Below are 17,504 nucleotides of genomic sequence, written 5' to 3'. Positions count from 1 at the left end.
TAAAGTTATTTTATTATTATCTAAAATAATGGTAACATGAATATGAGACATTATCATATAGTCCATGAGATGCATTATATGTGATTTATGTGAAAAGTTACAGAAGATGTAAATCACAAGTTCTTTGTAAACTCAGAATTTATAGTTCGTAGTCGGTGATGAAATTGGGCATTTCATCTGCGAAGACTATAACGTGTCAACTAAGATGATTTGTCTTGATCATGGAAGTGGAGACTTCTAGTTGATATGTTGATATGTTTTAAGAGTTAAGACATATTGAACAGGACCGCTGTAAGATTTATTATTCTCCTAACGACTGTCAAATGAATAATAAATCTCACGACTTCTATTTGCATGAACTCTTAATCCTGAGAGAATAATGGACCTGATCATGAAGTGTAGGTTGCTTTGATATATCAGGAGTGAGATCTAAAGTTACGGTCAAAACCTCAGTATGTTGGGCAGCCACATTTAGTGTTGATGGAACATATATTCTCAAGATGGAATTCATAGTCTCTTGATGGAGATATAAAATATTTCCTTGAGATAAGTTTAATGGGTTCAGTTATTCAGAGAGTTAGGCCTAACCACTTTAGTAAGAAATTACTAAAGTATATATTTATGAAATTGGATTTCATAAATATATAATGAATAACTTTAAAGAATTAAACCGGGTACTCAAGGATAAGATGTAGTAATTTACAAAGTGGCAGTCTACATTTATGACTTTGTGTTACTACGAATATTTTATGATGGGGTTACGTGTATAATAAAGTCTTGGGATATAATTTATTAATAAGGCCTAGAGTGCAATTATATTTATATAGTGGTATTAAATATAATTAATGGTAACTTTGGACTTGTCAAGAGTTGACGGAAAAGCCCAAGGCCCATTAGAGCTAGTGTCTTATTGGTCCCTTTTAGTCCCACTCCAAGCCACACACTAAAACCCAATTGGAAAAGCCCAATAGGCCAGCCCAATTAGATAATCAGTTGGTTATAAAGGGAGAAACATACAAAATTTTTATTAGAAGAGATTAGAAAAGAAAAAGAAACGGTGTGTGAGAGAGTGTGAGACACATTTTCATTCTCCCTTGAAAACTGATTGAGAGACCACACATCTTGGGCGTAAAGTGGAATTGGAGTGAAGATTAAAAGTGTTCCCAAGTGCTTCTAATCATTGTTTTGAATTTCTCCACACCAAGGTACGCTATCTTGTTCTTAAATTCTGAAATTTACATAGTGCACGTTATTAAACATGAATGAAATAGATCCTAGTTCGTTGTTTCCGCTGTGGGTTTTGTATGAGATACAAAACCAGAATTTTTCCTTCAATTGGTATCAGAGCCAGGTTTTCATATCATGATTGTATAGCGTGTGATTGAATTTTAGAATTTAAGAAAACTGTTATCTTTGTGTTTTTAAATTTCTGCATAAAGATATTGTTCCATAAATCTTGTGTGCATTGATCAATATATGCGATATATTGTTTTGCATGATTCCAAGAGTGCATGGATTGGATATTATTGGTAGTTGGGAGTAGTTATTGAATTCATTCAATAAATATCATTGAAAATCTTGGTTTGTATTATATATATGTGCCATGTCTTTTATGGCGAAAGATATATATATATATATATATATATATATATATATATATATGCTTAATGTAGTTATTAACTGGCATTTCAATAACTGCCATACGTGTGGATTAAGATCACTCTACTGCTTGGATGTCTTTTGCACCGCTTGGAAGATTTAATTCTATAAATTATATATAATATACGGATTCAAGCTTTTGACTTATCATATGTATCTTTAGAACTTTTCTTCAATCCGTACACATATATATATGAATCTACACCAAGAAGTGTCATATTAAATAAATGCATGGCTTGGACTTTTATGGCATGGCTTGGACTTTTATGAATCCTTGGTTGGCTTTGATTGCATGTGAAAAACATTGGTGCATTTTTGACTTTGTCTTAATTGCATGTTTTGTCTTTTATTGCATGATATATGCCTTGTTTTATACGGATTGCATGCTATAGCCATTTTGCATCTTTTAGTCATCTCAGTTTATAAAGATTATTACAATCCGTACAGTATATATATATAAGGTAATATAAAATCATATATTACATATATAATTCCATATATTATATTATATATAATGTAATATGGATTTTTATATATAATAAGGATTTTTATTACGTTATATATATTTATATATGTTAATGCTAGTTTAATGAAATTTATTCCTAATTAGATTAGGATTATTTTTTCACGTGTCTAGCATTATTATGGTTCTTGACCTTAAAAACCTTTATTTTAAAATATCTAGTGGGAGAGAGATTCAAGGGTTGGATCTCACGGCCTCCATTGTTGGTTCATAGTAGTGTGAAATATATACTTTGTCTTTGCCTCGAGCTTAGCATTCTATGCGGAGAGTATTTATTTCATGGTCCTACAAGATTGAATTTCTTGGTTTATAGTGGTTTGATAAACACCTTGTCTTAGTTTCGAGCTTTGCATTCCATGCGAAGGGTGTTTTATCATGGTACTACAAAATAAGCCTGTTAAAGGGATGAAATGTGGTTACACATAATTCTAGACAACGGTATACACTAGACTAAGTATTATAGTATCCTCTAGGCTGAGTTCTTACTATTATTACTTAGAGGCTTAATGTAAAACGGCATATTATTAGTGTTTGATAAGAGTTATCATGATAGCACTAATAATGAGATTAGTTCTCAATCAATCATAGTATTTTATGTTCACTCTATGCTAAGGGATATTGAATATGAGATTGAGTTGTCATTGCATATGTTATTTTATGGTTTTATTAAGGTTCCATATTATATGCTTTTATGCTAAATTGATAATGTCCAATTTACTTATTATATTCATGTTTATTATTTTCAGATTTTGTCATGGCATCATTTAGCCCACTTATTTCTATTCTTAACCAAAACAAACTGACTGGATCCAACTATGTTGACTGGAAAAGAAATTTGGACATTGTTTTTACTGCTGAAGAGCACAAATATGTGCTTACTCAACTATGTCCTAACTTTCCTTTATTAGATGCTCCTCTTGAGGAAAACAACGATATGATCGTTGGCAGAAATCTAATGAGATGACCAAGTGCTACATCCTAGCATCTATCTCAAATGTTCTACAGCATCAAATGCAGGATGTAGAACTTGCTTCGGACATAATGCATAGTTTGAAGGAGATGTTTGATGAGCAAGGCCGTTCTGCAAGGCAAGAAACCATGAGGCAAATTTATAATACCAAAATGGCTGCAGGAAGTTCAGTGAGAGAGCATTGTCTTAGGATGATTGCTAATCTGAACACATTAGAAGTTTTAGGTGCCGACGTTGATGGAGAATCCCAAATGGATATGATACTCCAGTCACTACCAGAATCATTCAAGGAATTTAGACTCAATTATAATATGAACAAAAAGATTTATTCTTTGTCTGAATTGATGAATGAGTTAGTGGCGGCGGAAGGCATCCTTGGTACTTCTAGTGTTGAAGCCAATGTAGGTGAAGCTTCTACTTCTCAACCTAAGTCGAAAGGCAAGAGTAAGAAGAAGAAGAAGAAGAAGAAGGACTTTACTAAGAAAGATGGTAAACAAATAGCCTTAGGGGTTGCCAACAAAGGAAAGAAAACCAAAGGAAAGTGTTTCCATTGTGGTGAGAAAGGACATTGGAAGAGGAATTGTCCAACATACAAGGCTACCAAGAATAAGGGTATGAAAAGTTCATTTCTTCTTGAAATATGTTTGGTACAGAATCCAACAGATTTCTGGTGTGTGGATTCAGGTTGTACTAATCATATCTGCAATTCTTTGTAGGGGTTCCAGGAGACCAGAAAGTTGAATTAGGGAGAACTATTTCTTACTTTGGCTGATGGGAGCAAGATTCCGGTTGAAGCTGTTGGAGTGTTTAATTTGTGTTTTAAGTCTAGAGTTTTAATATTGGAAGACTGTTTGTATGTACCTAATGTTCGTAGGAATTTAATTTCTGCAACTTACTTAGGTAAACATGGATATTGTGTTATCCTGAAAGACAATGTTGTAATAAAGAAGGATAAAGTGTTAATTTGTTTTGGCAATATTGTAGATGGTCTTTATATTTTAACTCCTGATAAGCATGAATTATACAACTCTGAATTAGATAGTAACTCTCATATGAAATCATTAAAGAGAAAGTTTCCTTCTACTAGTGATGCATATCTATGACACTTGCATTTAGGTCATATCAATTCAAGTAGGATTCAAAGGCTAATCAAAGATGGACTTTTACAGCCCATGGACTTTGATGGTTTTCCAGTTTGTGAATCTTGTTTGGAAGGTAAGATGACCAAACGACCTTTTAATGCAAAGGGTAGAAGAGCCCAAGATTTGCTAGAACTAGTACATTCAGATGTATGTGGTCCTATGTCAATCCAAGCAAGAGGTGGCTATGAGTATTTCATTACTTTCACTGATGATTACTCTAGATTTGGTTATGTGTACCTAATGAAACGGAAGTCCGAAGCCTTTGAAAAGTTTAAAGAGTTTAGGGCTGAAGTTGAGAACCAATTGGGTAAACATATAAAGGCCATTCGATCTGATCGAGGTGGCGAATACCTTCTTGGTGATTTTAAGGATTACTTGACTGAAAATGGGATTATATCCCAATTGACTACACCTGGAACTCCACAAAAAAATGGTGTAGTAGAAAGAAGGAATAGGACTCTTTTAGATATGGTTAGGTCCATGTTGAGTTATTCGACTCTACCAATTTCTTTTTGGGGATATGCCTTAAATACTGCAATGTATCTTCTGAATTTAGTACCTTCAAAGTCTATTCCTAAAACACCTGTAGAGTTGTGGAATGGGCGTAAGCCTAGTATGAGACATCTCCACATTTGGGGTTGTCCAGCACATGTGTTGAAAGGAAAGTCTGACAAGTTACAGTCTAAAACAGAAGTGGTATTTTTTGTAGGGTATCCAAAAGGAACAGTTGGAGGTTTATTCTATAGTCATAAGGATAATAAAGTGTTTGTTAGCACAAATACCAAATTCTTGGAAAATGACTATATGAATAATTTTACTCCTAGAAGTAGAGTTGTCTTGGTTGAAATGAATGAACCTGTAGTTGAACAACCAATGGATGAAACTAGGGATAATGTGACTGTATTAGATACACCACAAGATACTACTCATGAGATGTCTAGTACACAGGTGCCTCGTCGTAGTGGGAGAATTATTCAGCCTCCTATAAGATTCATAAGTTTAGGAGAAACTTATGAGGCTATCTCAGAAGAGGCTGAATCGGATCCTTGCACTTATGATGAAGCAATGAATGATATAGATGCACATCATTGGGTCCAAGCTATGAAATCTGAATTGGATTCTATGAATTCAAATCATGTATGGGATCTTGTAAAGGCGCCTAATGGCATTAAACCTGTTGGTTGCAAATGGGTTTACAAGAGGAAAAGAGGGATAGATGGAAAGGTTGAAACCTTTAAAGCAAGACTAGTGGCGAAAGGGTATACACAAAAAGAAGGTATTGATTATGATGAAACTTTTTCGCCAGTAGCCATGCTTAAATCTATCAGAATTCTCTTATCTATTGCTGCTCATTATGATTATGAGATTTGGCAAATGGATGTCAAGACTGCATTTCTTAATGGCAATCTTGAAGAAGAAATATACATGTTGCAACCAGAAGGTTTCATAGCAAAGAACCAAGAGCATATGGTATGCAAGTTGAATAGGTCCATTTATGGACTTAAACAAGCATCTAGGTTATGGAATATCAGATTTGATCAAGCAATCAAGTCATTTGGTTTTGAACAAAATCTTGATGAACCATGTGTGTACAAAAGACATCGAGACCAAGTAGTAATGTTCCTAATGCTTTATGTTGATGATATTCTACTCATTGGGAATGATGTAGGGGTAATGTCATCGGTTAAAGTTTGGTTGTCAAGCCAATTTGATATGAAGGACTTGGGTGAGGCTAACTTTATTCTAGGGATCAAGCTTTGGCGAGATCGCAAGAATAAGATGTTAGGCTTATCACAAGCTGGATATATAGATAAGGTTCTAGAACGGTTTAGCATGCAAAACTCCAAGAAAGGATTGCTTCCTTTTAGACATGGAGTTCCTCTGTCTGATGACCAAAGGCTTAAGACTCAAGAAGAAGAAAATATGATGAGACAAGTTCCTTATGCTTCTGCAGTGGGAAGTCTCATGTATGCCATGCTTTGTACTAGACCAGATATTTGTTATTTAGTTGGCATGGTCAGCCGATATCAATCAAATCCGGGACCAAAACATTGGCAAGCTGTAAAGCATATTCTCAAGTATCTTAGGAGAACGAGAGATTATATGCTTGTTTACCATAGTGAGGATTTGATTCCCATTGACTATACAGATTCAGATTTTCAATCAGATCTAGATTTCAGAAAATCCACTTCAGGATGTGTTTTCACCTTGGGAGATGGAGCCATAAGTTGGAGGAGTGTTAAGCAATCTTGTATTGCGGACTCCACCATGGAAGCCGAGTACGTTGCTGCTTGTGAAGCAGCAAAGGAGGCTGTTTGGCTCAAGAAATTCCTTTTTGATCTTGGTGTTGTGAGAATGGAGCAAGTTCCCATCACATTGTTTTGTGACAATAGTGGAGCGGTTGCACAATCCAAAGATCCAAGGAATCATAAGAAAGGAAAGCACATTGAAAGGAAGTACCACATCATTCGAGACATTGTTGCTCGTGGAGATGTTGTGGTAGCAAAGATTGAAAGTGCAAATAATCTAGCAGATCCCTTTACCAAAGCCTTGCCTCAAAGGACTTTTGAGTCACATTTGGAAGGAATGAGAGTTAGATTAGTACACAATAGTCTTTAGGGAAAGTGGGAGATTGTTAGGATTTGTGCCCTTAAATCCTATTGTATGATGCTATGTATGATATTATGTATGACATTATGTATGACATGATGTATGACTTAATATTGTGATTGATAAAGTTATTTTATTATTATCTAAAATAATGGTAACATGAATATGAGACATTATCATATAGTCCATGAGATGTATTGTATGTGATTTATGTGAAAAGTCACAGAAGATGTAAATCACAAGTTCTTTGTAAACTCAGAATTTATAGTTCGTAGTCGGTGATGAAATTGGGCATTTCATCTGCGAAGACTATAACGTGTCAACTAAGATGATTTGTCTTGATCATGGAAGTAGAGACTTCTAGTTGATATGTTGATATATTTTAAGAGTTAAGACATATTGAACAGGACCGCTATGAGATTTATTATTCTCCTAACGACTGTCAAATGAATAATAAATCTCACGACTTCTATTTGCATGAACTCTTAATCCTGAGAGAATAATGGACCTAATCATGAAGTATAGGTTGCTTTGATATATCAGGAGTGAGATCTAAAGTTACGGTCAAAACCTCAGTATGTTGGACAACCACATTTAGTGTTGATGGAACATATATTCTCAAGATGGAATTCATAATCTCTTGATGGAGATATAAAATATTCTCTTGAGATAAGTTTAATGGGTTCAGTTATTCAGAGAGTTAGGCCTAACCACTTTAGTAAGAAATTACTAAAGTATATATTTATGAATTTGGATTTCATAAATATATAATGAATAACTTTAAAGAATTAAACCGGGTACTCAAGGATAAGATGTAGTAATTTACAAAGTGGCAGTCTACATTTATGACTTTGTGTTACTACGAATATTTTATGAAGGGGTTACGTGTATAATAAAGTCTTGGGATATAATTTATTAATAAGGCCTAGAGTGTAATTATATTTATATAGTGGTATTAAATATAATTAATGGTAACTTTGGACTTGTCAAGAGTTGACGGAAAAGCCCAAGGCCCATTAGAGCTAGTGTCTTATTGGTCCCTTTTGGTCCCACTCCAAGCCACACACTAAAGCCCAATTGGAAAGGCCCAATAGGTCAGCCCAATTAGATAATCAGTTGGTTATAAAGGGAGAAACATACATAATTTTTATTAGAAGAGATTAGAAAAGAAAAAGAAACGGTGTGTGAGAGAGTGTGAGACACATTTTCATTCTCCCTTGAAAACTGATTGAGAGACCACACATCTTGGGCGTAAAGTGGAATTGGAGTGAAGATTAAAAGTGTTCCCAAGTGCTTCTAATCATTGTTTTGAATTTCTCCACACCAAGGTACGCTATCTTGTTCTTAAATTCTGAAATTTACATAGTGCACGTTATCAATCATGAATGAAATAGATCCTAGTTCATTGCTTTCGCTGTGAGTTTTGTATGAGATACAAAACCAGAATTTTTCCTTCAATAGCTTCTTGGGATTGTGTAGTTTGTAGGGATATAAATTTTCTTTGGCTGTATTGTATTTAAGTCTTTTGATGTAAATTTTTTTGTCATGAATTGTCAAAGGAGGAGGTTGTTAAATCCATATTTTTAGGTTGACAAGTCATGAACATTTGTAACAGTTATAATCTAGGTTGTCTCTTAAATCAATATCGAAGTAATTTATAGTACAAGACAAACGAAGGTTCAAATGAATCAAGAAACATAAACTGTACTATTACTGCACGGGATTTTGTCACCAACCTGTCGAGAGTTATCTAAGTCGACCGATAGACTACATATCTCAACTGATCGAGAATCGTTCTGATTGGATTATCAGTATTTTTTGTTATCCATTTGATCTAAATCTACTTGCATCTTATGTACCTTATGTACACTATATAAGCAAGCCTTAGAGCATGTTTTCTAAGACTACAGGAGAGTAGTGTATTATACACAAATCTTAAATTTTCCATCCACTCTTGAAGCATCAACTAGAGACCTATGTTTATTCAAAAGATCCTATGATCAAAGTAAAATTGTTGCTTCTAGTTTACATTTAATTTATTGGTACAAATCTTTCAGAGTTGTTCTAGAAGTCTTGAGCATACATTCACATGCAACAAGTTGAGAATAGAAGAACCCATAGTCTTGATGCTGTGTGTTGTCATGATACATTCAAGTTAGGGTTAATCTTTTTTTATACACTTCAATAATATTCTAGTGGATTTGTTGACTTGGGAATTGATTATTAAATCCCCCAAGTTTTTACTATGAAATAGTTTGTTTCATCGGTTTTCTTAGGTCATCATTTTGGTGTCTTTGTGTGATGCATGTTTGTGTGTTGCTATTCAATTTAGATCTAAAGCATAAGTGAATTAATTAATTATTTGGTCAAGAGATGGTTAACTTTGTTACTATCGGGGCCAAAAACCCTAATAATAGCTAATCAAACATGTATAATCACAATGCCTTGAAATTTGTATTACTAGAAGCACATTATTAATACATGCAATCAAACATCTAGTAGCAATCTATGCATTACATAATCTTAAACAAACAGTTGCCTTCAACAACATAAATTTGACAAAATATAGTGTCTTATTTCATATCCTTGCTTGTCTTAGTGGCTCTAGGAAAGTGCACTTCAGCTTGATAAAATTTGAGAGACCATATGCATAGTTGGTCTAGATTTTGGATTAGCATGCAAGCATGCAATTGCCAACTTTCTGATGAGTATTAGTTGATTCTCAACCTCAAGAGTGGGAGGTGGAAGGCGTATGTCTAACAAATCATTCAACAAGAAATTATCCTCCGCAGTTGAAGCAGATAGAATGGAGATGATTTCACCAGGATGCCTGCCTTTGATCACTTCAATAGCCAAAACTCCAAAGCTAAATAGGTCGCATTTCTCAGTTATCTTCATTGTATAAGCAAGCTCTAAAAAAAAGTAGAATATTATGCCAATGTATTCATATGATCTATGTTCTATATTGATTAAACAAGTAAGTACATTACCTGGTGCAACATATCCATATGTGCCGGCAAGTGAAGTCCAATTGGATGAGTCTTGATTAAGAATCTTAGCTGTGCCAAAATCTGAAACATGAGCCTCGTACTCTGAATCCAACAAAACATTTTTGCTTGATATGTCCCTATGAACAATTGGTGTTGAACAATCATGATGCATGTAAGACAAAGCGTGAGCCACACCTTTGATGATATTCACCCTCTTATTCCAGTCCAATTCTTTAGCCCCTCCATCATTGCTCAACATTGAGGCCAAGTTACCCTTTTCAAGGTACTCGTAAACTAAAATTGAGAAACGTGAATGTGAACAAAAGCCATGCAATTTTACAATATTTCGATGCCGGATTTCTGTTAATGCGCTTATCTCATTTAAGAACTCTTTTTGTTGTGAAATATTACCATTACACAAGGATGTGAGTTTCTTAACTGCAAATGTATCTCCAGATATTAGCTGGGCTTTATAGACGGTTCCATATCCTCCTTCCCCAATGCAAAACTTAGCATCAAAACCTTGGGTTGCATCAAAGATTTCCTGGTACATTGTTCTTCCATCAAAAGTTGATATTGTAAACACTTCTTCCTTGTCAGTGTATGTGTTTTGATTTTCTTGTGGATTTTGCCCTTTTCCTTTTAAAATGAAGAATATTCCCAAGAATACCAATACAAGTGAAAGTGTTCCCAAGAGAGGGAAAATGATTTTATTTCCCTTCTTTGAGATATGTCCGGCCTTACAGGGTTGCAATCCCGTAATGTTTCCACACAATCCTTTATTACCTTGTAATGCTTCAATGTGAGCATCATGAAATGCTTGGCTGTTGGGAAGAGGACCCTCTAACTCATTGTAGGATATGTCAATAGACGACAAGCCGTGCATCTTTTCAAAAACAGCTGGAATGAAACCGGAGAAGTTATTATGGGATACATTCAACAACTCCAAGCTCTGCATATTGCTGATTTGTGAGGGTATCTCTCCTTCGAGTGAGTTAAGGCTCAAATCTAGTTGGGACAAATGAGCTAATTCACACATTTGGACTGGAATGTTAAGGATAAACTTGTTGTTGCTCATATTCAAGTAATGTAGTTTCAAAAGGTTCCCTATATTTCTCAGGATTGCCTTGCCAAACCTATTAGTGGATAGATCTAGATACTCAAGATTTATTAATGATCCAAGCTCCAAGGGTAAACCACCATAAAGTTTATTGCCATTCAACGTCAACTTCGACAAAGAAGTCAACTTTCCAAATTCCTTTGGAACCTCCCCAACCAAGTGGTTAGAAGAAAGATCAAGTACTTGGAGTTGAACTAAGTCTCCAATTTCAACTGGTATACGACCAGAAATATTGTTCCCAGCAATCTTTAGAGTGGTTAGTTGTGTGCACTTGCCCCAATTGTGTGAGATTTCACCATAAAATCTATTGTAACTCAGGTCCATGTACTGTAGGTTTCTGTAGACACCAAAATCTTTAGATATATTTCCAAAGAGTTGGTTTCTTTCAAGGTGGACTCTAATTAAGTTTGTACAATTTCTCAAGGTTTTTGGAATTGGACCTGTGAGATTGTTGTTGTCTGCCCTTAGTAATTGGAGAGACCCACTATGGCATAAGTTTTGAGGCAAAAAGCTAGTGAAGTGGTTGGCATCTAGCAGCAGTGCAGTCAGCTTCGTTAAGTTTCCGATCCCTTGTGGAATGGGACCAGAAAGTTAGTTATCACGAAGGAATAAAGCTCTTAAGCAACTCAACCTACCAATGGAAATTGGAATAGCACCATTCAACTGATTTCTACTTAGTTCAAGATCAATTATGGACGTTAAGTTTCCTAATTCTTCAGGAATGGTACCAGAAAGTTGATTGTTGTACAGGTGTAAAAGAGTTAAGTTTTTAAGAGAACCTAAAGATGTGGGAATTAAGCCAGAAAGATTATTTGTTTCAAGGCTTAAGAATATGAGAGACTTTAGATTTCCAATTTCTAGGGGGATGGAGCCAGAGAGCTGATTTTGGTTCATATGCAACAATGTTAGCTTTTCAAATTTTGCAATACTATAAGGAATGGGACCGGAGAAACTATTGTTACTTATGTCCAGTTCAACTAAATTGGTAAGGTTTCCAATTTGTGGAGGAATGGAACCAGAAAGTTGATTATCATAGAGGTACAAATAAGCCAAGTTGCTTAAATTACCTAAAGATATAGGAATGGAACACGAAAAGAAATTACTATCGAGAGAAAAGTCAACCAAATAGCTCAAATTGCCTAATGAAGCGGGAATGCATCCACAGAAATTGTTGGCATACAAAGAAAGTTCAGTAAGAGACTTTAAATGACCTATTTCTGGAGGAATTGAGCCACTTAACTGATTTTTAGCGAGGTGCAAGACCTCAAGGTTGATCAGTAGGCCAATCTGGGGTGGGATTTTCCCCGAAAAGTTATTAAAGGATAGATCAAGATATATGAGTTTAGATAGGTAACAAATATCAATAGGAACTATATTAAATAGTTCATTCATGCTGAGGTCAACAAATGAAAGGTTAGGGAGTGATGAGAATGAAAATTCATGGAGAGTACCTTTCAAGCCTGAGTTAGTCAGGTTTAATCTGATAACACTTCCTGCATGGTTGCATGAAACACCGAACCAACTGCATGGATTTGAGCTTGCATTTTGATTGTTGGAAGAATTGGTTGCATTATTATTAGGAAGGAGAGTCCATGAAGGCAGGAGTGACTGGTTTTCATTTTTAAGACTGGCTTTCCAATTGAGAAGAACATCGATCTCGGTTTCATTGTCCACAGAAACAGAATCAGCAACAAAGGAAACATGTAACAGGGCCAACATGAATAGAGAAATGGGGGAAAACACTTTTTTGAAGCTAGTGAATGCCATGGTTTTTTTTGAAGCTAATGAAAATTAAGGATCTGATTCAGTATCTCTGTTTATAAATTTTCATCATTCTCTTTCTTTAAATACAAATCCAGTTGGTCGTTAATGGCAAAGAGAACAGGTATTTCCACATGATCATTGACTTTGGCTATTCTCATGTGGAAAAGAAAGACCCATGAACATAAATTGCAAAGGAAAAAGGACCGATGGACATAAATTCCAAGCTCAATAAATAGATAATACATCAAAAAGAAAATTGAGGAGCACTTTTTTTTTTATTGTTGGAAAAGTTGCAATTCTATTGACGGGAACAATTACTTTGAAGTTTGAACATTGAAAAAATGTATTCAAACTAGTAAGCGCATTAAGTTTGATTGCAATATTTCATTTTAATCAAAATTATGTTTGATTGTGACATTTCATAAAATAAAATTTATTTTTACCATTTTCTTTGTGAAATTTTTAAAAAGTTTCATTTTCATTCCAAATTATTAAATTTTATACTAAAGTAATTGAAAAATCTTTTAATTGAATTAATGAAATTTTCAAAAATATGAATTATCCTTAATTTGGAGGAATAAATTAGACTCCAAACATATTTAAAACTATTTTACTCTAACTCATTATATGGTAATTAAAAATACATTTCATATGTAATTTTTGCGACAATTTTTTTAATGAGTTAATAACTTGTTAATTGTTGCATTAAAAAAAATAAATCCCAAACATGTTTGGTGCAAACTCTTTTATAAATGTAAGAAAAATTTCAAAATTTGGGAGGGCAATAGCCCCACCCATGTATCTACCCTAAACTATGGCTGTTCTCGCGTGGAAAAAAGGGGTTTTTCTAGTGCCACAAACAATCCTAGAACCATTACTTTAGCTCTCTTCCGTAACAGATGGGTTGGTGGTCGGTTGTTATGGGTTGGTTGTCAGTTTCACGCATCCCTACCATTTGGAAAATTTTGTGGAAAAGTTGTTTATATTTTGTGCTTTCATTTTCCAAGTCAAGAAAAAGGAAAAAAGAAAAGGCCAGGAACATAAATTCCAAAAGAAAAAAGAACCAGGGGAAGGAAATTAAGCACCTTTGGTTTTTTATTGTTGGAAAAGTTGCAATTCTATGTACTCTGAAGTTTGAACGTTGAAAAAATTGTATTCAAAGTTCTGGTTCTGGAGTTGATTTTATACCGTACTGTGGGTACGGCCGGAAATTTCGTACCGGTATCTAGGCCGGTACTGAAACACGGCTGTTTCGTGCCGCTCTAAATACCAGGATGTACCGGGTTATTCCGGCAATATCCGAGAAAACATCGGATTCCGGCAGAAACAAGGAAATCGGCTGGTACAAGAAAAAAAGAAAAAAAGCCAGCTGAAAAATATACCAAACAGAGCACACTACCTTCGTCGCCGCCAAGTTATCAGTGTAGCCTCCGTATATCCGATCGTCCCCGCCGCCCCTTCTTCTTCTTCTTCGCGTTTGATTTACCCAGACGTTACCTCTCTTTTGCTTATGAATTTTCTTATAACGATGCCTTTGTTTTTTTTTAATTGTGCTTTGTTGTCTTTTTGTTTAATTAGCGTGCCATGTGAAGGGCTGATGGCTCAATTCATCTTAGTTCAAAATATTTTGAATACTACTACTGCCACGTGTCAAACATGCATTTAACTTTGGTGTATTTTTATTATATATATTATTATTATTATATTTTTTTTGGGTAAACTTATTATTATTATATTATCTCTATATATTAGTGTGATTCTGATAAGATTTTTTTTAAGAAGTAATAAGTTAATTGGAGCCCGTGTTTAGTATGTCTGAATAAATAATAGTTTTCAATTTTTTTTTAAAATATATGTAAATAAAAAAATATATAAAAATACATAAAATATTGTTTAAAAACTAAAATATAGGTTTAAAATCGCATACTAAATGGCCTTACGCTTTCTTTCTTCTTCTTTTTATTTTTTATGTTTTGAATTGTATTTTGGTAGTTGTTTCGGTTTGGTTACTGGAACTAATGTATTAAATCCATTTTATTTCGACCGGAATTGCCCGAATATCTCATACCAGGATGCAATTCAGAATGGTAATACCACCTGTTCCATCTCAAGTCCAACTCCGATCAATTTTGAGTCATTCCAGTCCATTTCGGCTAAAATATAAATTTCTGCCGGTACTGGAGAGTGAATTGAGAGAAAGAGAATGAAAGAAATAGTTTAGAAAATGAAACAATGGGCTCACCTGCCTTTACTCTAGATGTGTTGTTGCATGCGTCAATTGAAGGAAAGGAAAAAAAATTGGTGTGAATTGCAAACTGGAAGTTGCAATGAGGAAACTACTTTGGAAATGGCAAGTAAGCGGAAGAAGAAGAAGAAAAAGAAAAAGAGGGTGGGAGAAGTAGATGCCGTGTAGATTTTTTTAAAGATTGGACGGTGTTCATTGAACTTTGGAAATTGGAGCCTTGGGAAATAAAAAATAATAAAATAGTAATAAATGACTGACATTTGTCCAAAAGAGCTAATCAGTCTACTCCACAAACCCCAATAAATGACTGATGTGACTTTTTTGGATAGATGTCGGTCATTTATTAAGTATGAAACACCATATATGAGGTTAAGTTGGTATTACAGAAATATGTTATACTCTCTCCGAGTAAAGAGAAGAATGGAATAAAAAAAGGAAAAAAAATTTATAATTTATAATTGGTGGGACTTAGGTTTAAGTAATGTTACATTTATAAAAATTTTATAATAAATTCTACGTGGCAATTTTAAAACTGGCCGGTACCGAAATGTACCATTTTAATAAATAAATTGAAACAGGTTTCGAAACAGTGTTTATAACATTAAATGGAACAGAATATTTTGGTACAGGTACATACCAGTGTACCATTTCAAAATGTACCATAATATATATATTAAAAATATTATTATATTGAAAGAAATAGCACAAAGTTTTATAAGTTAAGCGGAAAAAAGTAATGTTGTTTTATTTATTAGGTTTTTGTGGGAAGGAATAAGATACAAAATATTGCATTTCTAGTTTAATTTGTGTTGCATACACAGTAAGTTATAAAATACACCCACACATATCAAAAGATGTCTATTAAAAGGTCATATAACCTTTCAAATTAGATGTATCTAAAGGTGCCTATTAAAAGATCATAACCCTTCATATTTGATATATATTAATGGTGTCTATTCAATAAAAATGTGCCTATTGACCGAAAATGTGCATATTGAATGAAAATGTCTTATTGAAGAGTCATAATCCTTTGGATATAAATAGTGGTTCATAATCATTTGGTAACTTCTTCTCTTTCATCTTTCTTAGAAACATAAGATACTTGTAAGTTTTTTCCAAAATTGATATTTGTAGAACCCAATAAACACGTTTGTATCATGGGGATAAATTTGTAGTAACCCTTGAGCAACTCTTGTGTGGAGGAAAATGTTGTCTAAGGATAAGATTCAATTGTGCCTCCAAGTCAATCAAATTTTTTGTTTGTCTACTAGATCATTTTGTTATTTCATTATATTACTCCTCGAAATTCCCAACAGTTTGAGCAGGTCATTTTTTGTAAGTCGGTTTTTTTCAGGCAGTTCATAACAAGTTATATTTTTCATTTTAACATTTATCAAGTCAACTTAAAATCTGATTGAGCCCTAAACCAATCTTGGGTCCTAGAATTTCAGTGTCATTGGGGAATGGAGGCCCAAGTCGTAAGGGGTATAAAATGCGAGGTCTACATGTACTTTAAAAAATTTAAATTTTTTTTAAGGGAGCAATTACATGTACTTTGAACATTGAAAAAAATGTATTCAAACCAAGGAAATCAATACCATACCAGTACTAGCCATACTAGGGAAATATACCATATTGGCCATTAAATTGATATCGGTACTCCTTCAAAACGTACTAGTAAAAATACCGGGTTGTACCGGCCTATTTCAGTTGCAACAACCTGAATCGGCGCATACTGGCTGGTTTTGGCATTTCGAGTTGTACAATAAAAATAATAAAAAATTGAAAAAATTATTAAATTTGTTTTATTTAATCTAATATATTGGTTAATATTCTTGAGCTAATATGTAGGCTTATAAAATATATAGATTTTAAATTTTATGTTGATAAACGTAAAAATTAATAAATTCATACTTACATAAATAACACACACACACACACACACACACACACACACACACATATTTATGTATATAAATATATAAATAGCGGTAAACCAGAAACGGTACACCAGTATCAACTGATATTGAAATATTTCATTCCCTAGCTAAATTGAAATAGCCTCCAGTACAAAATTGACTCCCTTAATTCAAACTAGCACGTATAAATTTATGCATTAAGTATAGACTTGATGGAGCATAAAGTAGAATACAAAAAGTGAGACAAAGCATTTGTAATCGTTCTCATTTATGTCTAACGTTTTGGTGTTACTTTGTGCATGAGGACTTTGACCATTCAAGTGAAAAGAATTTTCCATTTTTTTAGTCAAGAAAAAGTTAAAAAGAAAAAAAAAAAAATCTGTGAATGTAAATTCCAAGCATAATAAATAGATAATACGGGGAAAGAAATTGAGGAGCACCTTTTCTTTTTCTTTGGTGGAAAAGTTGCAATTTTATGCCCTTTGAACATTGAAAAAATGTATTCAAACAAGCACGCCTAAATTCATGTGTCAAGTATAGTTCTGATGAAGCGTAAAGTAAA

At 33.9% G+C, this 17,504-nt stretch overlaps 1 pseudogene; it reads right to left on the bottom strand.

Moving 5' to 3' along the window:
• Positions 1-9,447: 9,447 nt before the first annotated feature.
• Positions 9,448-12,781, bottom strand: LOC142621302 (uncharacterized; annotated as a pseudogene).
• Positions 12,782-17,504: the final 4,723 nt, after the last annotated feature.

The sequence above is a fragment of the Castanea sativa genome, chromosome 12, assembly GCF_040712315.1.
Source record: "Castanea sativa cultivar Marrone di Chiusa Pesio chromosome 12, ASM4071231v1".
NCBI classification, from domain to species: domain Eukaryota; kingdom Viridiplantae; phylum Streptophyta; class Magnoliopsida; order Fagales; family Fagaceae; genus Castanea; species Castanea sativa.
This window is presented reverse-complemented; position numbering and strand designations above follow the sequence as displayed.